Genomic DNA, 26427 nt, shown 5'->3' with positions numbered 1-26427 from the left:
GCAACATATGAGCTTGTGCTGCCCGAGTTATACCCAGGTGACCAATTAACCATTTGTCTTTGGAACATGGCAGGAAATCCGAGCACCCAGAGGAATTCCATGCAGTCATGGGGCAAACATACAAACTCCTTGCACACAATGGTGGAACTTAGCCTGGGCTGTTGGTGCTGCAGTAGCATTGCACTAACCACAATGCTACCAATATATCAAAAAATGACACACAAATTAAATTGGATGCAATGGTTTCTAACTGCTGGAGAAAAGGATGGAATTTGTGATCTTCCCCAGTATTTGGCTTTAAGAAATTTCTGCTCTTCCATTATTGGATGTTAATAAGAAATCTGACAGCTGGAAAAATTGGAAGGATTAAAAGCAGTGTGGTAGAGCAAAGTTTCATTATATGCAAATAAATGCTGGTAATGACATTACCAGCAGGCAGCATGTAGCTTGTAGGCGAGGTAAAAAGACAGTCAAGCATTGCCCCCTAGGGTGCATGAGGTTTGGAAGTGGAAAGACTAGATATTCGCTGACTTTTCTATGGCTATGACAGGATGGATAAAAAAAATGTAGCTATGTAATGTGGTCCAATTATGCAAGACAAATGATGCAGGTCTAGAATTTGGCCTTTCAGCCCTTTGAGTGTGCTCTGCCAGTCAATTTGAGGCTTTTTTAATCAACCCCATTATTTTGCCTTTTCTCTGTATTCCTTTACACCCTTGCTGATCCAGAACCTATCAACCTCTGCTTTAAATGTACCCAGTGGCTTGGCCTTACAACCATTTCTGGCAACTTATTCCACAGATTCTTCACCCTCTGGCTGAAGAAATTTCTCCTTATCTCTATTAAATACATCCTTTTAATCTAAGGCTGTGCCTTCTGGTCCTAGACTCTCCCATGACTAGAAACATGTTCACAGAATCAGGCCCTTTGAATATTTGTTAGGCTTCCCTGAGATTTGCCCCCATTGCCCTTATAGACTCTGGCAAGGACAGGTGTAGAGCCATGAATTACTCCTCAATTGTTCAATCCATTCTTCACTGGGATCATTATTGTAAACCTTCTGGACTTCTCTGGAGTTGTTCTCCAGCATTTTTCTGTATTGCTACCTGTAGATACGGCATGATCTGCTTTGTTTCTCCAGTCCTTTTGTGTTTTGCAGAATATCTTAGTATTTACAGGTTTTCTTGTTTTGGGAAAGGAAAAGAATGCATGAAAGGGAAAGCAGGTTGGGAGAAGCAGACAAAACTAGGGAGAGGAGATAGTGGTATGAGACTGGGTCAGAAGGGGGAAGAGATTGAGGGAACTATAAAAAGAGGCTAAGGTATTGTATCTCTCACCCTTTATTCCCTCTCCCCACTCCCTATGGCTAAACAGGTGCAGTACTTTAAGGAAAGCCAATAATTTGTCTTCAATTAAATAAGATTCAATTTAGATCGGGGTGTCAAACTCAAATTCACGGAGGGCCAAAATTAAAAACTTGGACTAAGTCGAGGACCGACTTTCAACAATATCTGCATGTTTTCTCTTCTTTCAACATATGTAATGTTAAACTTTTTCTTATTAAAATAAACGTTTAATAATAGTTTTGGTTAAACTCTTTCCAGAAGCATTAACAAATGAGAAATAAAATATTCAATAAATAATATTTCTCTATAGAGGATTTGTCAAATGTTGCTAGTGTGCTGTCGAATAGTAAAATCTGAGGGCTATTGAGAATGTGGAAGAAGAACATGATTCCTGAAACAATCAAATGGGTGACTGATTGTGGGCATGAACTCTAGCAGGGTTATTTGCCATGCCCTTTTTCCATTGATACAGATATCCTTTGATTTATACACTTTTCAAGTTTTATGCCTAATGAGCTTGTATCCAGGTGCAGGACCATTTTTAACCAGGAATATATTTATCACTGTGACATGAAACTATTGGAAGATCGTTTTATCCTGAGATTAAAGTTCATAATACTTACTCAGGCCTGTGTGCGGGAGGGCGGGGTTTGCGGGCGATCGGGTTGGACAACGACAGTGCGGGGGCATCGGCTCCCGCTGCAGGGCGGCATCTCGGCGGATCAGTGGCCCCGTCACCGTGAGTCGCGGATCGGCCTGCGGCAGGGAGGGGGAGTGGGCAACGGTCCTGGCGAGGTCAGGTCCGAGGCCTCCGGTTCCGGGCGCTGGGAAGCGGCCTTGGCTTTTCCTGACACTGGCCAGGCCCCAAAACCAGAGTCCACGGTGAGACTCTGCAACGTAAACAGAGGAGGTGGGGGCGATTAGCAGGCTGACACCAATGCATTCTGCGATTTATTGTATTACTGTGCATGCGCTATACTGGCGCGGCGGCCAGCGGGCCGCCTCTAATACATTTTTGAAATGATCTTGCGGGCCAAATTTGGCCCGCGGGCCAGAGTTTGACATGTGTGACCTAACTAATCCCATTTGTCTATTTCCCTGCCTATTCACATGGCTGTCTAAATGCTTTTGTATGTTACTATTTTATCTGCTTCTACACCTCCCTGGCTATGAATTCTAGGCACCGACCATTCTGTCTACCTAAATAAACTTGCCTTGCATGTATCCATTAAACCTTCTCTTCCCACCACCCCCTTAAAACAGTGACCTCTTGTATTTGATATGTCCACCCTGGGGAAAAAGACTCCTATCTATGCTTCTCATAATTTAATATACTTTTATCAGGATTTTGTATACTTTATATTTTCTAAAGGTCTTACTCCTTAATAATGAAGTCTAGCAATTTCCCCAATGATAGATTATAATTGTCTTCCTTGGCTAATTCTGCAGGTCTGTCTGATTCATTTCAAGATTTGCTTTTGAAACCATTTTTGTACCCCATGAATGTGCATAATCTCCAATCCAAATTCAACTTGAGGGAGCATTTTTTTAAAACCCAAAGTAATGTCATAAATAACATTGTGTGATCTACTTTATATCATCAATAAAATGATCCATTTTACCATTTTTGTAAATAAAATGACAAGGTGACAACTTTTTATGCACTTTATTCTATTTTATTTTGAGGGTTAAATTTTGATACTGGATGTTCTAAGGTGAATTAGTGTTGTAAATTGATTTGTGTTGAGGTGGATTTGCCCTTCACTACGTTCCTGCCTGGAATGTGGCTGCAGGTACAAGCATGCCACAATCAAATTCAGATTTTCCTGTTTCAGCTTGCTGCTTTTCCAAGAAACACTGCAAAACTAGAAATGTGCTTAGAAGGTTTAGAAAAATTAACATGTGCAGTTTTTGGAGCTTGTGGTACACATTTTGAGCATTTCTTTGTGCCAACCATACAAATATCAAATAAGGTAATATTGCCAGGTATTTTGCTGGTAAGATTTTTTGAAATAATCAGGATTGACTTCTGTGCAATGTATGTACTATAGTGAACAAAACTTACATCTGTGGTTGAAATTGTAGTTTTGTGAAATTGTGACCTCAAACACCAATTTATACATACATCTGCTCTTCATAGACTACAGCTCGGCCTTCAATGCCATTATTCCTTAAATGCTGGTCAAGAAACTACAAACTCTAGGCCTCTGTATCCACTCCCCCACATCCCGCAACAGGATTCTTAACTTTCTTATTGGAAGATCGCAGTTAGTATGAATTTGAAACAGTCTCCTTCCTCCTCAATGGTGATCACCCCAGTGCACCCCAAGGACATGTGCTTAGTTCACTGCTCATTATACTCCCATGTCTGAATGGCCAGGCACAATTCCAGTGCCATCTACAAGTTTGCCAATTACACCACCGTGGTCAGCAGAATCACAAACCGCAATGAGGAAGTGACCAGGAGGAAGAGAAATCAGCTTATTGAATGGTGTGACAACAACCTTGCACTCAACGTCAGCAAAACAAAGGAGATGATTGTGAACTTCAGGAGCAAGTTGGGATCACTGCCCAGTCCTCATTGAGGATTCAATAGTTGAGAAGGTCAAGAACTTCAAATTCCTGGGTGTTAACATCTCCGAGGATCTATCCTGGAGCTTCCAAGTTGATGCAATCACAGAAGGCTTGCCAGTGGCTATACTTTGTGAGGTGTCTGAGGAGATTTATTATTCACCAAAGATTCTTAAACTTCTACAGGTGTACCATAGAGGATTCTGGCTGATTGCATCACTGCCTGGTATAGAGGCACCAACTCTCAAGACCAGAATTAACTTTGCCTGTGACATCACAGGCACCAGACTTCACTACATCAAGGAAATCTCCAAGCCAGACTTCAACTTCAGAGAGACATTAGGGAGTGCTGTGTGATGTGCTTTATGGAAACCTAGCTAAATGCAGACATCCCGGACACGGCACTCCAACCCAAGGGCTATACCTTCCATCGCGTTGGCATTTAGAAAAATCACGGGAGGCAGTTTTTGTGCCATCATTTCATTGTGGTGCACTGGCGTGATGGTCTTGTCCAAGTCTGCTCCCCTGACCTGGAACATCTGGCGATCAAATGTCGCCCATTCTACCTGCAGTGTGCATTCCGTTCCAGGCTAATGTCAGGCTAGCACTAGAGGGACTGAGCACTGTTACGAGCCCAAAGGACCCCAAAACCAAGCAGCAATAGAGATTCACCAAGACAAGTGGTTTTTAAAACAGAAGTTATTTTTAATCAACTTTAAACATGAAAATAGAATCAAACTTTAACTTAACTCTATACTCCACTAACCCAAATTAACCCCCCTTCTATTTCTAAGTGCACGTGTATGTAATATGTGTGTCAATTTAAGAAAAGTTATTTGGTTCACAGTTTAATCTCACTTCCAAGTTCTCTGGATGCAGGCAACTTTTACACTGTGCACAGAATTTAACATGCAGAAAGTTCCCCAGGCTTTGGTGCTTGAAAGGTAAATGTTTACTTCTCAGGAAGGTTCTTGTAGGGTTTGCAGAGAGAGATTTGTTGTTCCAGGATTTCCACAACTGAGGTACCACCACTAGTCACCTCAATGTCTTGCTGATGAAACTTGCCCCATCAGGGTTTTCCAGACGGTAACCTCTTTCTCTAGGCCACCACAGAGCTCCACTCTGTTTTTCTTATTCCAAGAGAAACATCAGTCAGATAACACTTCGAGCCATCCACTGCTTTTGGAACTTTTCATCAGTTTCAACCAGCTCTTCCTGGCTTGCACTGTCTCTCACACACAAGCTGAGAAGGCTTCTCTTTTCTCCCTCCCTCTCTCTCCAATTGAGACTTCAGTAAAAAGCATGTGACTTGCAAAACCTCCACCTTCTCCAGCAAACAACAGGAGTTCTTCCTTCTGACAATGGTCATGCATTTTATGAGCCATTTCCATTAGCACCTACTTGTGAAATGTGGATAATATTTTCCAGAGATCCTGCAATGTGAATTCCTCAGTCTTTCAAATAAGATCTGCTTAAAAATGTGTGTACGTATGTAACCTAGTCCAAATTTTACCAAAATCTCCCCATATAACCATATTACCAAATTCTACCAAAATATTATAATCATTATAGCACTGATAAACAGACATGAGACCGCATATTTGAATGCCTTCCTAATCATTGTGGGAGACTTCAATCAGGCCAACCTGAAGAAGTCTCTGACAAACTACCACCAACACGTCATGTGCAAGACCAGGAGAACCAACACACTCGACTACTGCTGCACCACCATGAAAAATGCATACCGAGCCATACCACGACCGCACTTAAGCAAGTCTGATTACCTGGCTGTACTTTTGTTCCCAGTGTACAAGCAGAGACTGAAGACCACAGCACCAGTGGTGAAGATGATGAAGGTGCGGTCGAGGGAGGCAGAGGAGCATCTGCAAGACTGCTTTGAATCGCTGGACTTGAACATATTCAAGAACTCCTCCATAAACTTGAATGAATATGCAACAGATGTCACCAACTTCATCAAGACCTGTGTGGATGAGTGTGCCAACAGGTAAATACTATAGTTCTCTGGACTATAGTAAGCTGCTGCTCTAAGTGTTCACATGTCCAAAGATAAATTGGGTACTTTTTCTCATATTAACCGTATATTTGACAGATGCAAATCTCAAATTGCTACATTGACACATGTTTTGGTCTTTTTTTTAAATAACTATTGGAAAGAAAATTTTAATATATTTTCAGCTATACTCCAGGTGGAAGTATGACCCAGTCCAATAACTGCTCTTTTCGGGGTTATTGACCCAGACACGAGGAATTTTTCGGTGCTTGTTCAGCGGCCTGTGGCCTTCTCTACATTGTTGGCTAGAAGAGCTTTCCATTTGAATAGGATAGACTCTAGACCAGTGGTTCTCAACCTTTTTCTTTCCACTTGCATATCACATTCAGTAATCCCTATGCCATCAGTGCTCTTAAGGTGGTATATGAGTAGGAAGGAAAGGTTGAGAATCACTGTTCTAGACCCAATTGTTACTGAAATATTTTGCTTCAGAAAAATTGTCATTGACCCATTTCCTTTGGAGTTATGAAACCGTGCACATAATGAGTCAATTGGGTACAATTAAAACAGTGATTTTCAAACTTTTTTTTTCCACCCACATTACTAATCACACCACTGATGGTATACGGATTACTTAAAATGGAATGCGAGTGGAAAGATAAAACGTTGAGAACCACTACTGACCTCCAACAGTATTTCAATGGTTTTCTCATTGTCTTGTTTTGATTCATTAGGGAAATTTGAAGATACATGGCAACCTTTTATGTCTAATGATGTAAATATTTCTAATGTGATTAGATGTATTTACTCTTCCAGATGAGATATAGTTTTACCTTTTTTATTTACGGTAGGAAACAAAAACTACAAAATATATGATACCCTTAGGATAAGCTGCTCAGCTGTTTTTGTTGATTCTTTTTATTAGAGTAGGTTAGGAGGGTTTTTCACACAATACTTTTGGGGGTTTTTTTCCTGTTCACCCATTGCAGTGAAGGGAGATTGAGTTTGTATTGTTTGAAGTTTTATATGGATGTTTGATGCTGTATTTTCAGTTTTGTTCCCTTGTATTTCCTATAAAAGCCAATAAAGATTTTTTTTTAAAAAGCTGCTGATTTGAACTTTGACAGTCCTTCTGATGAGGGATCTCGAACATTGTGGGCTCTTTTATAAGGGGAGGGGGAAAGAAAAAGTGAATACAAAGATGCTCTGTCTTTACATCATTGCACTTGTCACCATAAAAGATCTGAAGGCAGACTGTCTGCTCGAACTTGCTCCAGCTTCCATCTGCCTAGTGGGGTACACAAAGAGGTGGATTGAAGTCGCTCCACCTCCTGTATAAAAGGATTACTGTTGAAAGTGGCTCCAAACAGGAAGGCAAGATGTCACATTGACAACCCTATTACCTTGCCCGCTGTCACAGAGTGGCTGGTGGAGCTGCCAGGCTGTGCTGCTGAGAAGCCAGTATGCTTCTCTGGGCTACCTACACAAGAGGACTGTGCTATCGGCCTTTTCCGTCCTCTGCATAAAAGGTAAATTTGCCTTTTGTTTTAAAAAAAAAGGGATGATGTGGCTTTTGTGCATTAAAAACCCCTAATAGATCAGAAGCATTTTCAGTGCCGTTGGGTGGGAACCAATGGGGAGTTCATCAAGTCAAAATGTGTGTAACTTGCAGGTGTTTTTTTTCTTGGAGTCAAACACCACAAAAGCCAGCACTTCATCCTGTCCTATCCGTGTTGACTATCAAGTACTCTTGTATAATCCTATTTTCCAGCACTTGGCCCATTGTCTTCTATGCCTTGCTGATTTAAATGTTTCTCTGAATGCCCGTTAAATGTTGAGTGTCTCTGTTTCCTTTGCATACCCAAACTCCAGCCATCCTCTGGTTGAAAGAAATATTCCTCTGATCCTTTCTGAATCTTTGACCCCTTAAATCCATGAAGAAAAGTTTCTTGCTATGTCCCAATTGTGCTTCATATAATTCTATATTCCTTAATCATTCAGGTCCTTACCCAGCCTCTTGTACTCCAAGAAAAACCATCTCTGCTTATTGAGGCTCTCACAACTGCAGCACTATCCTAAGGCATTCTCTATTGGATCCCTCTACACCTTCTCTAGTGCAGCAGCACTTTTCTCATTTTTACACTGATTGGAGATGAACATAATTTGTCTATGGTCTAACCGATGCTTTATAAGTTTGTCTGATGATGCCTCAAAGGTTCATTTTATTGCCATGTATAATGCATATTACAATCTTCCTCTGCTATAAGGCAGTCGCCATGAGCATTGCTGGCATCCCAAACAATAGAATAAAGAAGTCAGAGTCCCTCAGAGTGTCCATAAATTTGCCTCCAGCTGCACAAACTCCAGTTGAAACCATGGACAACCCGTGCTCTAGATCCAAACCTCTGATACAATCAGATGCCTTCAGTGCCTGAGACCCTTTGGGAGCCGTTCTTTCCATCAACACCCTCTTGTGTCCTGGTTCCCATGATCCAGTTCCCTGCAGCCTGTGTGGGTTCTTCAGCCACTGAGTTCCTTGCTGGTCCAATGCCATGCTCATCTTTCTGTTGGATTATCTCTTGTGCTTCTCAACCGTGGTGTTCTCTCCATTTCTAATGGCCTGCACCTGTCCATTGCTTCCTCCGGAGTCTGAAACTGCTCATGGTATGCAACCAGCAGATGTGCTGCCATCTTGGTTGCAGGATTTATCTTTTTAGTAAAAAAAAACCATTGGCTCTTTTAATAGGCAGCTTAAAGGTGTATGGAGCCTTCAGTATTCAGACTAGGCAGTAGGACCCTGTGAAGTCGTGCTCTATCTCTGCTCCCTACTCTTCCAGGTCAACACCTGTCATTATAGCAACTCTGGCAGTGGTGCCATTTTCCTGTCACTAATCGATGTTCCTGCTAATGAACCCAATTATTCCTCATGTCTCTTAGCAATTCCCCTCCTTAATGTTCTTGAGGGCCCTACTATTCAATGTATGTAAGTCCTCACAAAATGCTTCACCACACGTGATTAGATCCCATATGCAGTTGCTCTGCCCCATTGTGCCAACTGGTCAATAGAAAATTGCCCTGCTTACTTTGTATACCACTACTGAATTTCATTTCATCTGTGAACTCGTATCTCCAATAGGCACATCCAGGTCATTAATATGTATAACAAACCAGAAGAATGAAGGTGCCAATCCTGTTGTACACAATTGGACAAAGGGTTCCCATTTGCAAATCTAACCTTCCATCATTGCCTTCTGCATACTATTGGTGGGCCAATTTTTGGATTTGCCTTTGCCTTATCTTGAATCCCTTGGACTCTAACCTTTTGAAAGAGTCACCTTTGTGGAACCTTGTCAAAAGATTTACTGAAATCCATGTGCATTATATTAACCACACTGCTTGTATCCATTGACTTTGATTGTTGCAAAGATTGCTGTTGGAATAAATACAGTAAACCCCCCCCTGTTGTCTGGAATTCAAGTAACTGGCAAAAAGTTTAAATTTATAAATGTTTTCTGAAGTAACACAAACCTTGGAAGAGGGGAGAAAATATTTTGGTTGTGCTTTGTTCATATCAGCTGTTTGAATAAAATTGTGTTTGATTAAAATGCCATTGCCCTAGAGGAAGAGCTGGTTGATGCCACTTGTCGATGGGGTGACTCTCCTTCTCTCTGCTTAGTAAGAGTTTTAATTAAGTTTATTAGTAAGCATTATCTGTGAAATTTGTGGGGGGGGGGGTGGTTCTGTCACGTTATTGTTTGCTTTCCAGCCATCTCCATGGAGGGGAGGATACAGTGATGGTTAAATGTTTTCAAAGAATGTGAGTGAAAGTAAAATGGTTTAAGGTTCATGCAAGTGAAGTTTTAGTGCCAGTACAGTATAGTTTTTTTTTAACTGTTTATTCTTAATGTAAGCGTATTGAGCATTGTAAGAGTGAGTCTCAAGCAACTTATCCAGCATCTACCAATCTCCATAGGTGCTGGATACCAAGGGTTTTACTCTAATTACATTTTTTAGAGCATGTCCTCTGGGGATGTGGTGCTGGTGGAGGGAATATTGCATAATGTAATTATTTAATGGCTGTACTCACCTTGGTTCGTGGAGAGTTTTCTATCCTGCTCCTGGTTCGTAGATGCTGGAAAGTTTCTGAGATGAAGTAAATTGCTCACCACAGGATGTCTGGCCTGATGATATCTTACAATGAAATATTGTGTGGCAAGTAGTTAATTTTCTGCAGCCTCCAGATGGGCTGGGCCTGTATTCGTATTGTAAGACTTTGACTCTGACTTCCCTGCCCCCCCCCAACTCCAAATGTCCCTGCATCCCCCCCCCCAACTCCAAATGTGTTGAAATGATGATGCTGTTAAATATGGATGATTAAAATTCTCTTATTTAAGAGTCTAATCTGTCTACTTTGACTCAATGGTTTTCTCAAATTATGTTGTTTAAGTTTAGAGAAAGTTAGGAGTCGTACATTTGATACATGACAGTATAATTCCCTTCTGGACTATGTTTAATTTTATTTATTTTTGTTGAAGACCAGATGAATAATTTTCATTAAATTCTCAGGATAGGCTGCCCAGTCTTTAGATTAGGTGGGGGTTTGTGTACAGTAATAAATTTTAAGATTTCAGTTTGAGATGAGAATATGTTTGTTAATTGTGGGATAATGCAATATGTTACATCATATAATGTGTAGGGGCAGAGCTGAAGACAGAATTACCACTTGTCATGGTGGGTCTCTGGGGACACTTTTGACCAACTCAAAGATGGCATTGGGCCACCTTTATGAACTGTGGAAGCATCATTTCTGGTTTGGGCTGTCTGAACTGGAAGTGACTTTAAGGTTGTGTAGCTTGAGATTAAACAGTTTAGCAGTTACTTGAATGATTGTCAGTCTTCTTTCTTTAGCTCCTCAAAGGTCAGTGCTAAATTAGTGACCCCGATGGGGTGCTCAACATTAATTGAGCCCCATCAACAGAGCACCGCTCCATAGCACAGTGTGAGTGAGGCAGTAGCAGTTAAACTCTGCAGCTTCTGGTCCAGCAAGCTGAGGCTCAATTCGACTTAGGGAACATTACCAATGCTGCCACTAAATACTGGCACGTGATGGCCTTGCTGGATGAACTCTCTGCTGCCAAGATAGATGAGTTTATTAATAAACTGCCCACGAAAGGACAATATGACGCTTTCAAGGCACACCTACTCGCTACTTTTGGTATGTCAGAGCTGGAGAGCTCTAAATTTCAGACGTCTAAATTTCAACACCGCACCGGAGGCCCTCTGCAGCAGTTTCCCCCAACTACACAAAGTTTTCAACATGTTCACATTGATGTTGTTGGCCCTTTACCTGTGTCCTGGGGTCAGCGGTACATATTGACTATGATCAACCATTTTACCCGCTGGCCAGAGGCCGCCCCAATGATAGACATTACTTCGGAGACTTGCACGCACTTTCCTGGCTACCTGGGTGGCTAGATTTGGAGTACCAGTTCACCTGACTTCCGATAGGGGGCATAATTCACTTCAGCTTTGTGGTTCAATCTGGCGATACTGTGCGGTACACAGTGGCACTACACAACGGCATATCACCTGCAGGCCAATGGGGTAGTAGAACGATCTCACTGACATCTCAAACAAGCCTTGTGGATGAGTCTTACTGGACCACAGTTGGCAGATGAATTACCATGGGTTTTTTTGGTAATTTGAACAGTGCCAAAGGATGACCTGCAAGCTTCCTCAGCAGAACTAGTTTATGGCGCACCCCTACTAGTACCGGCTGACATTCCCCTTTCATCCACCTCTGACAAACCCTCCATGGCAGAGGAATTGAGGTGTCTTTGCAACCAGATGGGTTCACTCATTCCAATACTAGCCACTCGTCATGGTTCGCCACCTACACATGTTCCTGCTGCTCTCGACTCTGCTCTTTTTGTCTTTGTCCGTTGCCCGATCACGCTACATTGCTACAAGAACCTTACGAAGCACCGTACAAGGTCCTGCGCAACAACAGTTCCACGATGCTTCTGGACATTGGTGGGGCACAGGAGTTGTTTGTGTGATTTAGGCTTAAACCCACATGTGGAAATTTGAGCCCATGCAGGTACTGTCTCCCAAATGCTGGGCCGCCCTCCAAAGAACAGTAACATTGAAATTGTACAACCAGATGTCAATTCTGGGGGGGGGGGGGGGTGGGAAAGAAAAAGACTGTATTGGCAGAAGTGGGGGAGAACTTGAGACAGAGTTGTCACCTGTTATGATGGGTCTCTGGGGCCACTTTTGACCAACTCAAAGATGGCGCTGGACCACCTTCTCAAAGGAAAAGCCCGTGAACTGTGGGGAGTGTCAGATAACGCGATGACATTTCTGGTTTGGGCCATCTGAGCCAGAAATGTTTTAAGGCTGTGTAGCTCAAGATTAAACATTTTGGCAGTTACTTGAATGAGTGTCAGTTGTCTTAGCTCCTCAACAGTCAGCGGTAAATATAGTGATATTTTTCCTTGATATGCATTCCTATTCTCGTATATTGTTTACCTATATGACTAATAAAAAGATGGAAAGAGAAAGAAACAGAAATTCTCTTGAAGTTTGCCTTTGCCTGGCAATTATCATTTATCTCTATCTGGTCTTTCAGCATGTAAGTGTTAATTTGCTGACAAGTTATAAATAGAATAAAACAAAATTCCTGAGTTATCAGATGGGAAGCATGTGTAAAAACTGCAAAATTAACACCTCTGGGTTAGTTTCAGGATGATGACCTTGAGAAGAAAGGCAAAATATTAATTCTTTCCACAGATGTTGCCTGAACTGTATCACCTCAGGTTTTTTTTTAAGATGTCCAATATCTTCAGTGTTTTTGATTGCTATTTAAAAACAGTGAAATATTTTTCAATCGTGTTTAACTATTTTCATGCCATTTTTGTGATGGGAGGAAGTTGTTGGAGTGGAAAGTGGTTAGGTATGCAACCACCCTCAGGAGCAATGAACGGCTGATGGTCAACACAGACTTTGAGTCAAAGGGCCTGTTTCCATACTGTATCTCTGGAGGGAAAAGGAGGAAGCCTGTAATACATAAACTTTGGGATTTTTTTTAATTGCCCAGGAATTTGAGTTGCTGCGATTTTAAAACAACTTGTTATGGCAAATTCAGAATGCTAAATGAGTGATAAATGTCTTGTTATGGAGTCATACTGACTTCCAGTAAACCATTCTCCATGGTTTCATTTCCCTATGACCCTGCAATTCATTTTCCCCCAATGTTCCTTTGACATTTTGACCACTTTGCTACAGTAGGTGTAATCTGCAGTAGCCATTTGACCAACCAGTATGCCTTTAGGATGCAGCAAGAAATCTGAGCACCTGAGGGCAACCCACTTGGTCACAAATTCTCTCTGGTATATAAATTCCACACAAGCAGCAATTGGTATCAGGATTGAACATTGATCTCTGGAGCTGTAGGGCAGAAGCACTAACTACCATCCAAATGTTCTATTATATTCTGAACTTTGATTGGGAAGTTGAAACAAAATTGTTGGTCATTTAAAAGTTGCAACATAGCAGATGATCAATATCAAAGAAGAAAAACAATCATTCTGTTAATGTTGAAAGGAAGGTTGATGTTTGAGACAAAGTAGTTCAGGAAGTTCATTCATTCATAATCTCATACTTGAATGAGTCTTGAATTTAAACAGCCATACTAAATTTTCCTTTTGCCAAGAAAATATAATTCTTGTGTTCTGAAAGCTAGTCTTGTCAGTGCAAGTGTGTGTGCAGGAAATATTTATCTTGGAAGTGTTAAATTTGTTTGAGTTGCTAAATGTAATTGCTACCTGTTCTGGGCTGAGCAGATGATGTGAAAGTCTCTGCCAGACCGGCCTTGAGCAAATACTCAATGTCTTGTATTGAAATCTGTGGCTCAAAATTTCTATTATCCAGGCTGTTGCTCATTAAGAAGTTAAAACTTGCCTAACCGGATGTCAGAAGAAGTAACTTTGCAGTCCAAATAGCTTGTTACTGCCATGCCTAATGATTTATTAATTTTCCAAAGCGTTAGGGCTGATTAAATATTGTTGTGCAACAAGTGTTGTTCAGGGTCTTCTGTTCAGATTTAATGGCTTGTACAATGAACCTGTCATGGGGAGAGGCTGGGTAGCCATTGAGATAAGTGCTGGGGATAGATAAATTAATAACAGCAGTTAGTGTTTACTGGCAAAGGAGTATAAATATTATGAAATGCAGGACTATCAGACTGTTTAGGTTAGGCTCTTATTGGAGAGAGGAAAATTCAAGCCAGCATCCTAGATTGATAACTTTGTAGTGAAATTAGCCAGTTCATACAGATGGAAGTTGCAGAATGCAATATACAGAGTCTACAACACTCTGATACAGAATGTTGTTTATTGAGATTACATTGGGCCATGAAAATGGACCATCGGTGCCACCATTTTCACACTGACCAGTGGGTACCCATCCGTTAATCATGCTTGGGTGATTTATGAGCTTCTATAGGCACTTCTTAAATGCTATCAGGGTCTCTCCTTCCACCAATCTCTCTAGCACATGATAGTTATTGCCCATACGTATATTATATACTACTTCCTTTGCCTGCGAACACTGCTCCCTCAACTCTGTTACTCAATGTACAATGTGTTTACACGTACTTCATCCGCCAAAACAAACGGGGGGGGGGGGGATCTGACAGAGTGAGTGTGTGCAAATAGTGCGCATATATGAATATGTTTTGGGAGATAAATTGGGAAAGGTTTGTTAGAGTAGGCCACATACAATCACTTTAAAACTGATCTTATTTGAAATACTGGAGCTCCGCTAATGCTAGACCTATCGGGCCCTCACAGCTTTTGCAAGAGCTTTGAAGAGTGCTCAAGAGACTTTACTAATGGATTTTTAAACAAAAGGCAACAGATGAAAGATCTTGCTGGAGCTGCAGATTGTCTGGAAGAGAACTGTGGTTCTAAGAGGGTCATGTGGTTTTGCAAGCAGAGAGTCAAGCAGGCTTTCTCTCACAGAGAGAGAGACACACAGATCACTTGTACAATGTTACAGCCAGCAGAAGCAGCTGGGACTGGAATATGATAAGCTGGTAACGTTGTGGAAAGCTTTTTGGAAGATGGCCTGGTCAAAGACCTTGTGGCTCAATGAAGAAAAGAGGACTGGCTGTCTTATGTTTCACTTGGAATAAGAGAAACAGAAAGGAACTCTGTGGTGACCTAAAAGAAAGAGGTTATCATCTGGAGAACCCTGACGCCGCAAGTTTCGTCAGCAAGACACTGAGGTTACTGATGGGAAGTACATCAGTTGTGGATGTCCTGGAACAATTCTCTCTAGAAAAACTACAAGAACCTTCCTGAGTGGTAATCATTTACCTTTTAATCATCAAAGCCTGGTGAAATTCATAAATGTTAAATTCTGTGCACAGTACAAGAATTTCCTGGAACCAGTGAACTTGGAGAGGTGAGAAGTGAAATTGGACTGTGAATCAAAGAATTTTTCTGAACTTATACACAGTATATACACATGCACTTAGAATTAGAAGGGGGTGTTAGGTTAAGTAAGTCAATAGAGATAAGTAATAGTTTGATTCTATTCTCATGTTTAAAGATAATTAAAAGTTACTTTTGTTTAAGTAACCATCTGTCTTGGTGAATTTCTATTGCTGCTGAAATTTAAATTTGGAGATGTTTTGACTGACTTTTCAAACTAGTGATGATATTTCATGGACAAATGTTGAATGCCAAGTGCAAGAGAAGAGGATCCATAATCTCAAAGATAGATTGGAAAAGCCCTGAGATTGAAATTGTAAACAAACAAAGGGTCTAGTCTGGAGAGGAGAGGATCACATTGTGGTACTGAAGGATTTTTGACTTGTACAAAAAGTACATTAAGTAAAATTGAGGCATTACAACCAGCTTACCTATCTCGGCTACACCTTTTCATCAGATGCAAGGATCGACAACGAGATAGACAACAGACTCGCCAAGGCAAATAGCGCCTTTGGAAGACTACACAAAAGAGTCTGGAAAAACAACCAACTGAAAAACCTCACAAAGATTAGCGTATACAGAGCCATTGTCATACCCACACTCCTGTTCGGCTCCGAATCATGGGTCCTCTACCGGCATCACCTACGGCTCCTAGAATCCTTCCACCAGCGTTGTCTCCGCTCCATCCTCAAACCATGCATCTTGGCGCCTCACAGTTCGGCGGGCAGCAACCTCCTTTGAAGAAGACCGCAGAGCCCACCTCACTGACAAAAGGCAAAGGAGGAAAAACCCAACACCCAACCCCAACCAACCAATTTTCCCCTGCAACTGCAACTGCTGCAACCGTGTCTGGCTGTCCCACATCAGACTTGTCAGCCACAAACGAGCCTGCAGCTGACGTGGACATTTACCCCCTCCATAAATCTTCGTCCGCAAAGCCAAGCCAAAGAAGAAGAAGAAGAAAGAAAATGCTGCAAACTCGAGACCAGGAAGCGTCTGTGGAACAGAAACAACTAATGTTTCAAATCTGGAAGTCCTTGTCTGAACTTCATTGTTTCTAGCATTTTGTGGGATTTTTTTTCTTCAGATTTCCAGCATCTATAGTTTTTGGGTTTTAATTTTCACTTGTTTAAGTAAATGTCCAAAAGCTCCATGTTAAATCTCAGGAAGGAAATCAACAAGGGAGACCAATGAAATGAACAAGATGATGACCAAAAGAGGACATTTACCAACTCCAGATCACAAATAGAAAAGAGGATCCGAAGTGGAGGGTGGGGGTGGGTGGGAGAAAAGAAGAGTCCATGTGATGAAGAAAAATACTTTATCAGTTAAATGCTTACAAGATGGTTGGTATTTGAAGAAGCTGGATGAAGCTAGAAAATGCTGCCTTTTTATGAATCACTTTGTAACTAGGATTTGAACATGATAATTATGACTTGGTCTCTTCAAACCACCTCACTGACTTTTTGACTACTGGCTGAGTAAATGGAGACAACTGCTGGCCTGGTCATTAAATAGTTGAAACATAAACAGTTAAAATTTAGCAATGGACAGATGAATAATGCTTTGACATTGCAACCCTTTGATTGCACCCTTTCACAACTCCATCTAGTGCTGATTTACATTTTCCAAATAAAAAGCAATGGGTCATTGATTGAAGTGAAATAAAAATGTATTCTGAAATAAGAAAGTAATAGATGACTTTGTTCAGAAGGAAATGCCGTGACAAGTTACAACACTTAATACGGAAAAGTGTGAAGTGTTGCATTTTGGTGCAGTTAGTAACTGATGCAGTTAGGTTTAATAAAGCTGTCGGAGCTGATTTAAACTAATTTGGCAGGGGGAAGGGAACAGGACTGATAGGGAAGTAGATAGGAGAGAGAATATAGGGGTGGTTCCGATAGACGGTGAAACAATAAGGAATAAGGGAGCTAAAAGTGATAGGAGAATAAGAACGAATGCACCAAGAACCAAGGTGGAGGGAGAAAGGAGGTATGGCATCAAGGTATTGTGTATGAATGCAAGGAGTGTAAGGAATAAAATGGATGAGCTTGAGGCGCAAATGGCGATGGGAGGTTATGACATTGTCGGAATAACGGAGACATGGCTGCGGGAAGGGCAGGATTGGGAAATAAATGTTCCAGGGTACACGTCCTTTAGAAAGGACAGAAAGTTAAGAAGAGGAGGTGGGGTAGCTCTGTTGGAAAGAAATGAGATTCAGGCGTTTGAAAGGAAGGACATTGAAACAGGTGAGGTAGAGTCTGTTTGGATTGAATTAAGAAATTGCAAGGGCAAGAGGAATATAATGGGGGTCATTTACATAACCTCCTGCTTCTGGATCCGGATATCCATTAGATCCCCAACCTCCCCAGTAAAGTTCCCCAAGTCTCTTGGTACCGCATGACCACTACCCCCGAAAAGTAGCTCCGATATCGGTAGTAGTATAAATCAGGAATTAAGAGTGGCATGTCAAAGTGGTAGCAATACGGTAGTTATGGGGGACTTCAACATGAAGGTGGACTGGGATAATCAGACGGGGGCAGGAACACAAGAGAGCGAGTTTATAGAATGTCTACGAGATACTTTCTTGGAACAGCTAGTGGAGGAACCTACCAGGGGGAAGTCGATTCTGGACTGGGTGCTGTGCAGCGACGCAGACTTAATAAGTGACCTTGATGTAGGGGAGCCATTAGGGAATAGTGACCATGGTATGGTTACTTTTAAGCTGCAATTAGAAAGGGAAATGGAAAGTCGGAAGCATCTGTACTTCAGTTAAATAAAGGGAATTTTGCAGCTATGAGGGAGGAGGGAGGAGCTATCCAAAATAAAATGGGAAGATACACTAGCTGGGAGGACAACGGGGGAAAAATGGTAGGTTTTTATGGACATTTTTCACAGGATTCAGGACAAATTTATTCCAAAGTGGAGGAAAGGCTCTAGGAGATGCAAATGGCAGCCCTGGCTAACTAAGGAAATCAATTGCATTATCAAGTTCAAAGGGAGTAATTATAAGATAGCGAAGCGGAGTGGGAAATTAGAGGATTTGGAAACCTTCAAAGAACATCAGAGGGTAACTAAGAAAGCCATAAGAGACGGGAAAATGAAGTACAAGAGGAAATTAGCAGATAATATTGCGGAGGATAGCAAAAGCTTTTTTAAGTATGTGAAGAGGAAGAAATTGGTTCGGTCTAAAATTGGCCCTTTGAAAATGGGCAAGGGTGAAATTATTACCGGAAACAAGGAGATGGCAGAGGAATTTAACAAATACTTTGCAACTGTCTTCACCAAGGAGGATATAGGTTATAGTCAGTTAGGGGGTAGTGGTCATGCGGTACCAAGAGACTTGGGGGACTTTACTGGGGAGGTAGGGGATCTAATGGATATCCGGATCCAGAAGCAGGAGGTTATGAGTAAATTGTTGGGACTGAGGGCTGATAAATCCCCAGGGCCTGATGGGCTGCATCCTAGGGTGCTTAAAGAGGTGGCTATGGAAATTGTGGAGGCACTGGTCGACATTTTCCAAAGTTCCATAGATTCCGGGGAGGTCCCTGAGGATTGGAGAGTGGCTGATGTGGTGCCGCTTTTTAAGAAAGGAGGGAGGGATAAAACGGGAAATTATAGACCGGTTAGCCTGACGTCAGTGGTGGGGAAGATATTGGAGTCCATCATAAAAGGAGAAATAGCAGAACACTTAGTCAGTAATAATAGTATAAGGGCTAGTCAGCATGGATTCCTTAAGGGTAAGTCATGCTTGACTAACCTTCTGGAATTTTTTGAGGATGTGACAAAGAGGGTGGTCTCGGGAGAACCAGTGGATGTGGTGTATTTGGACTTCCAGAAGGCCTTTGATAAGGTACCGCACGGGAGTCTAGTGGGCAAGATCAGGGAGCATGGTATTGGAGGTAAGGTGCTGACATGGATAGGAAATTGGTTAAGAGATAGGAAACAAAGGGTTGGAGTAAATGGGTCTTTTTCAGAATGGCAGGATGTGACGAGTGGAGTGCCTCAGGGATCGGTGTTGGGTCCTCAGTTGTTTGTAATTTATGTTAATGATTTGGATGAGGGGATTATAAATAACATGAGCAAATTTGCAGATGACACTAAACTGGGTGGCGGTGTGGGGTGTGAGGAGGATGTAAGGAAAATGCAGAGGGACTTGGACAGGCTGGAGGAGTGGGCGGCTAAATGGAAGATGAATTTCAATGTGAACAAATGTGAGGTTATTCATTTTGGGGGAAGTAATAGGAAAGCTGAGTATTATTTAAATGGAGACAAGCTAGGGAGTGGGGAAGTGCAAATGGATCTGGGTGTACTTGTTCACCGGTCACTGAAGGCTAGCATGCAGGTTCAGAAAGCTGTGAAGAAGGCAAATGGAATGTTGGCTTTCATTAAGAGGGGATTGGAGTATAGGAACAGAGACGCCCTTCTGCAGTTATACAGGGCCCTGTTGAGACCCCACCTGGAGTATTGCGTCCAGTTCTGGTCTCCAAACTTGAGGAAGGATATACTAGCTATAGAGGGTGTGCAGCGCAGATTTACAAGGTTAGTTCCAGGGATGGCAGGGTTGTCATATGCAGCAAGGCTAGAAAAACTGGACTTGTATCCTTGTATCCAAGGATGAGGGGGGACATGATTGAGGTATACAAAATCATAGACAAGGTGAAGTCTGATTACTTGTTCCCAATGATGGGGGAGACGAGGACTAGAGGGCATAATTTAAGAATACAGGGTAGGCCCTTTAGGACGGAGATGAGAAAGCATTTTTTTACCCAGAGAAGTGTGAATCTGTGGAATGCTCTGCCACAGAGGGTGGTAGAGGCGGATTCGCTGACTATGTTCAAAAGAGAGTTAGATAAGACTCTTGTGGGTAATGGAGTTAAGGGTTATGGGGATAAGGCTGGAAAGGGGTACTGATGGTAATGATCAGCCATGATCTAAAATGGCGGTGCTGGCCCGACGGGCCAAATGGCCTACTCCAGCTCCTATTGTCTATTGTCTATTGGAAAGGCAAATCTAAATTGGTCATATACATTGAATGGTAGACAATTGAGGGGTGTAGAGAAACAGGGATTTGGGAGTTATGGTAAATAGTACCCTCAAAGTAGATACTCGGGTAGATAGAGTGGCATTTGGAATGTTGACCTTCATAAATCGGAGTATTGAATTCAAGAGTTGGGATGTTATGAAAGTGTACAAAGCATTGGTGAGGCCAAGTTTTGGTTACCAAATTATAGAAAGGATATAAACAAAATAGAGAGAGTGCAGAGAAAGTTCACGAGAATGTTGACAAGATATCCGGGTTTGAGTTACAGAGAAAGATTGAGGGGGGATTTGATAGAGGTGTTCAAGATTTTAAAAGGGACAGAGAGAGTCAACGTGGATAGGCTTTTTCAATTAAGAGTGGGGGATATTCAAACCAGAGGCCATGGTTTGAGATTGCAGGGGGAAAATTATAAGGGGAACATGAGGGGAAATTTCTTCACGAAAAGGGTGGTTGGGATGTGGAATAAGCTTCCGGCAGAGGTGGTTGAAGCAAGGACGTTATTTACATTTAAGGAAAGACTGCAAATTACATAGAGGGGAGAGGATTGGAGGGGTATGGACCAGGTGCTGGTCAGTGGGACTAGGAGGGTGGGGATTTGTTCCTGCATGGACTGGTAGGGCCAAACTGGCCTATTTCTGTTCTGTATATGGTTATATGGTTATAAGAATTGAAAGCATCCTTGAGCAATATTTGGAGTTCCTCTACTTCCCTTCCCTTCTTTAATGCCTCCAAACAGGTGGTTCAAATTGACAAAGCAATGAATCTGCCATTGCAAGATATGACTGATACAGAGTAATGTATTTTTTTTTAAACTGTAGGTACTTTTGGGAGTAAAATTGATTTGCTTAATATTACTAATAAATCACATGAATCCAAGAGCAATTTGCTTTTATCCTTCCAAAAATCTTTTTTTAAGTTAATAATTGATCAAGTATATTTGTCAATTAACTGCAAATATCTTTGGAATTAAGGTGACAAGTAAATCATTAAATTAGAAAATTTATTTCAAAATTTGTGTGCAATAAACCAAAAAAACAATCTTGCCAAGAAATATTTTACTGCTATTTTTACAATGTGAGGGGAGGTGGGGTGGTAGTAAGTTGCTGAATGAATAAATTTTAAGAATTGTACTAGTCTTCCATTTATTCCTTGCTTCTCTTCCCTGCTGCCGAAATACTTTTGCACTTCAAAAGGTTTTTTTAAATATGCAAGAGGATTTGGCAGAATGAATCAAGAGTTTAGAAGTCTATTGGATATTAATGCGAAGACTGGTAAGAGGATTTTGTTTGTATCGCATAGGTGGAGATGCTTGATGGTCAGACTCCAATTGAATTGTAAAATCAGTTTTTTCCACATGGATTTACTTTTGCAATTATCCAATGAAGTCTTGGGTTGGAGAATTTACTTAACTAATTTCTTTCACTTCTATTGTGAACCAAAAGAATGCAGGTACCTTGCAGGAAATGAAGCAATTCTAATTCTGATAACTTGTAAAATAAACTTGGAGGAGACTTGTAATGCAGTAAGAGCTGCATCTTTGCATGGAATTAAAGCCACTTTTTTAATATAAATCTTTGCATGTCAGTAGTATGCATCTCTGAAAAATTTTGATGAATTTGTATATTTGATATCCACTTTATTTTTTAACAGTGAGAGTAATTTTGTCCTTGTTTAGTTTCTTTGCCATTAGTTCCAAGGTACTGTTTTGATTAAATACAATGCCTTGGATACAACAGCCTTGATAACTCTTTACATTACCAAACTCTTAAATGAGGGGGTTTGTTCACATACATTGAATGTTCCCTATATGTCGTATGCCTAAATGGAATACACAAGTGATGTCGAGGAGGGCTTAAATTAGACACTGCATTGCAGGTTTAGAAGTAATTTTGAAAGGTCCGTGGCAGAGGCTGGAGATCTGATTTGCCAGATAGCAACCCAGTAGATTTATTTGTTGCAACTGAAGTCTTGATCTTAAATGTTTCCTCGATTGATCAAATGCTGTCCTGGTTCCTTGAAGTGAATTTCATCATGAATGTATACCTCAAAGATACTGCTACCAAAATATGGGAAGTATTCCATGATTTTTAGAGTATCATGCAGTGTGATGCAGCAGGAATTGGTTGGCAGAGGACCTCTTGTCATAAAGATGGTCCTTCAGCGAGCAAGTCAACATGCGTTTGGTGTTCTACTTCCCATTGTCATCGGCACATGGAGGTTGACTACAGTTTTGTAGCTTGTTGAATCAATATAATTTTAAATATTATTAGATTTCTCCTTCATTTAGAGCTTTGAACAGTGCTGGCTTTCCAATCTCTATTTAATTGTTTTTTTTTAAATCTCTGGCATTGTTCTAAAGCCTTGACAACTTTTTAAACGCACTCTACAGCTGAAGCTTAATGCTAATTTGTGAAAGATTATTCATAATTTCTCTTTTTAAATATCAGCAAAATATTGTTTTCTTTGAAGTAAATCTACCATGTGCCACAATACATTGAAGATTGGGCCACAGACTGAAATTCTAAATATTTTTTCCTTTTGTATAGTCAGAAGTACCGGGGGGGGGGAACAACAACTAAACTTGACTGCTTCACAGGGAAGGGGGTTCATAAACTTTGAGCAGAGTCCTTAGGGAGCCATAGCCAAAAAAAAGTTGAGAATGGCTGCTGTAGACATGCATCCCAGAAATGGGCACAATTAGCCTAATTTGTAGAATTACAATTCTGGCATCTACAAAACAGGGGAAAAAAAAATATTCAGTTACATTTGGCCCATTTTAAAAAAAAACACAGTAGACTGCATACATTTTAATGATGGAATGTGATGTTGACTGTAACATGATGCATTAACTTAACAGAAACCTAATCATCAATGATCTGTTTTGATTTTGCCAAAACTTGACTGCAAATCATTGTGCAAAATTGGACAAGGAGCAGACTTCCAAAGGAAGTGAGCGATTAAGATGGCAGGATTCATGATTTCAGACAAAGAAAGATGGTTGTGGTTGTTGGCTGTTTTGGTTGTAAACTTGCTTCCAAGGTGGTGTTCTCGGGCTACCTCTCTGTTATCTTCGCAAGTAAGGTGATAATAGCACATGACTACATGTAATTTGTTTGTATTGGTATCTCGAAGGAGTCGTGATGCATCCAGGTAGTTTTACTCAAGCGTTGGAGTATAGGCAGATGAGAAACCGCATTTGTGCCTAGAGTGTCAGGTAGTGGTAATTGTGAACAAGATAAATATCATCACTTGATGTTCCATGGTATTATCATTATTTAATCCTCTAACTTTCAAAGAAGATTATTATTAACCAAAAGTTAAATTACACAAAAATTTTGAAAGCAAAATATAGATCCTGGAAACCTGAAATAAAAACAAAATGTGAAAAATACTCAGGTTAGGTAATGTCTGTAGAGGGAAGAGGAATTAAAATTTTCAGATTAATGCGTTTTCCTTCATTTTAACTTAATATCTAGCTGAATAATGATTTTTATCTGTCTGGATACTGCCATGGCAACTAAGTAGTTTCAGCAGTTTTGTTATTTCAACCTAAGACTGCAGTGACAAGAACAAGTTGAAGACGAGGTGCAGGTATTCTGTGCCAAATCACTCACCTGACATCTCTCCATAGAGGCATGTCAGGAATGCTGTGGAATTCTTTGTTTCTTGCTTGGAGTTCAACACCATCCAGCATTTAGCAGCCTGTGTATTTGGTGCCAATTCAGTACAGTGCTTCCTCTTCATTGATGCATCCTTGCGACAGTGTCAACTAAGTATAGCCGCTTTCAGATGGCCAGAATGCCCGACTGTAAAGCCGCACATTATACTCCTGTGCGACTGTCAGGTGGCCATCTGAAACCAGAAAAGCCGGCCAGGAGGCCTACTTACCTAACCTTCCTCCAGGAGGTATAATATCCTGCTCGGAGTCTCGTCTGTTGCAGCTGAAAGCGTCTCGGGCTGCCTGGGGACTCTTGGTGATCAGTGCAGTTTAGTTTTTCCAGCATAATAACCAGCTGTGGCTTCCAACTGGTCTGATGTGGAGGTCCGACTTCTTCTGGATAATTTAACTCAGGAGGCACAGGAGAAGGAGCTGACTGGGACTGTGAGGGATGGTCCCACATATGAAAGCCTAAGAAAAAAACTTTATGCCGTGCTGGATCACAATCGCAGGAGGGGCAGGGGAAGAATGGACTGGAAGTACTTCCAGCAATGCCAATCTATCTGGGGGTCCAGCTGCTCAGCTGAACCAATAAGCATTGCCAGTGCCATGGACAGTCCCTTTTCACAGGATTTCTTCGCAGAGGCATCTCAGGCTTCAGGAGGCATTGCAGAGGCACTGGAGATGTAGACCCAGGAGGTGCAGGAGTCTGTGGAAGACACGGGTGGCACAGCCCAGGATGGCACCCAGGTCACCAATTCACCACTCGCTGACCGTGCAAGTAGGGAGGCGGCACTCGCACCAGTGGACACGGTTATAGTAGCATTAAAGAGGATTTGTTTATTTTGAACCGCATTATTTAAGTACTGATGCACTTTTCATGATTTGACCCTCAGTATCCGGTCCAAGACGCAAGAGGAGGAGGCCATCCAAGGTGCAGGTCATTGGGAAGGAGCTTCAGAGAATGGTGGCAGCAATGGACCAGGAGGAGGCAGAGAGGGACTGCCAACTAGCAGAGTTGGTTCTGGAGCAGCAGAGAGAGTCGGTAGCTAAATTGAGGAGCCACGAAAATGCTGTTCAGCGGTCAGAGGGTGACAGTCAACTGCAGGTGGCGAAGTGCCTGTCATCCATGATTGAGCACCTCAGTGCAGCATTAGATAGGCAGTCCTCCACCTTGCAGCATTTCTTTTTCCAAATGGCTGCCTGTCAACCCCAGTATCCACACCCCTATGGATCACAGTCCATGTACCTCCCCCCTGATGGTGGACCACAATATCGTTCCACACCATCACATGGTTGTGGCCACCTGGAGAGATTGGAGATGTTGGGGTGCAGCAGTGTTTCTGCACCCCTCCCCCCTCCTCATTCATTCATCTCATTTATGGAATGAGTTGTGTGTCAGCGTGTATTGTTAATGCTGCCCCCAGTCACCAGTAACTTTTAATGGTAAATTGTCAATACTCTAAAGTGTAATGTGAATTAATGGGTGCCGGGTAGTGAAGTTATAGTTGTTTAAAAGTTTTTTTTTCTCCTTTAGTTGTTTACCTTCTGCATGGTGTGGATTTGCACTGTTTTTTCCCCATTCCATGCAACAAAAGCAAGTCTTTTGCACTAAGTTTAATGTTTACGGCGTGTTATCTATCTCGGGTATATTACAAAAATTTACAAGTGTTGTTGACAAATTTTTTCATTTATATAAAAAAAAATACATGTTTCATTTACTTTGTAATTGCTCTGATCAAACATTAAGTCTGTAATTTGGGGCCAGGCAGCTCGATCCTGTCACAGCCTTTGGGCGGGGGGTGGTGGGAGTTGGGTTGGAGGGTGTGGAAGACATACCTGCGTCGCACGGGCAACCCCTGAGATCTACCCCCCTACAGGATGGACATAATGGCTTTGTGGAGTTCACATGTATTGTGCAGCATGCAGCAGGCAAACACAACATCTGGGATGAAAGCAGTTGCAACATCAAGATGGTTGGACAGGCATCACCAGCAACCTTTTAGGTGGCCAAAGGCATTCTCCACCACTATCCTAGCGTAATTCAGTGCCTTGTTAAATTTTCGCTGGTCTGCACCCAGTACTCTGCTGTGTGAAGCCCTTCATCAGCCAGGTTCTAAGGGGGTATGTTGTATCTCCCACAAGATGAGCTGGGACCTTCACTCCAACATTTCAGGACCCTTGTGGAGACAAAAGTTAGTTCACTGACCTGCCTGTTTACCCACGAGGCATGAACAACGTCACCACGACTAGCATGTAAGGGTTATCACTCCGGTCACGTCACACCCTGCTCCTCCTCC

General features: G+C 41.7%; 1 protein-coding gene across 9 annotated transcripts in view; it reads left to right on the top strand.

Moving 5' to 3' along the window:
* pkp4 (plakophilin 4) overlaps positions 1–26427 on the top strand; it is a 198259-nt gene that overhangs the window by 11343 nt on the left and 160489 nt on the right. The window contains exon 2 of one of the 9 annotated variants that reach the window (XM_069935454.1): positions 5724–5922. The exons of the other annotated variants lie outside the window; for them this stretch is intronic. The gene's annotated coding sequence lies outside the window, so the exon portion shown is untranslated. The remainder of the gene's footprint in view (positions 1–5723; positions 5923–26427) is intronic. 9 annotated transcript variants of the gene reach the window in all.

This window comes from Narcine bancroftii, chromosome 4, assembly GCF_036971445.1.
Source record: "Narcine bancroftii isolate sNarBan1 chromosome 4, sNarBan1.hap1, whole genome shotgun sequence".
Classification (NCBI taxonomy): domain Eukaryota; kingdom Metazoa; phylum Chordata; class Chondrichthyes; order Torpediniformes; family Narcinidae; genus Narcine; species Narcine bancroftii.
The sequence above is the reverse complement of the archived record's forward strand: the minus strand, read 5'-3'. Positions and strand labels throughout refer to the sequence as shown.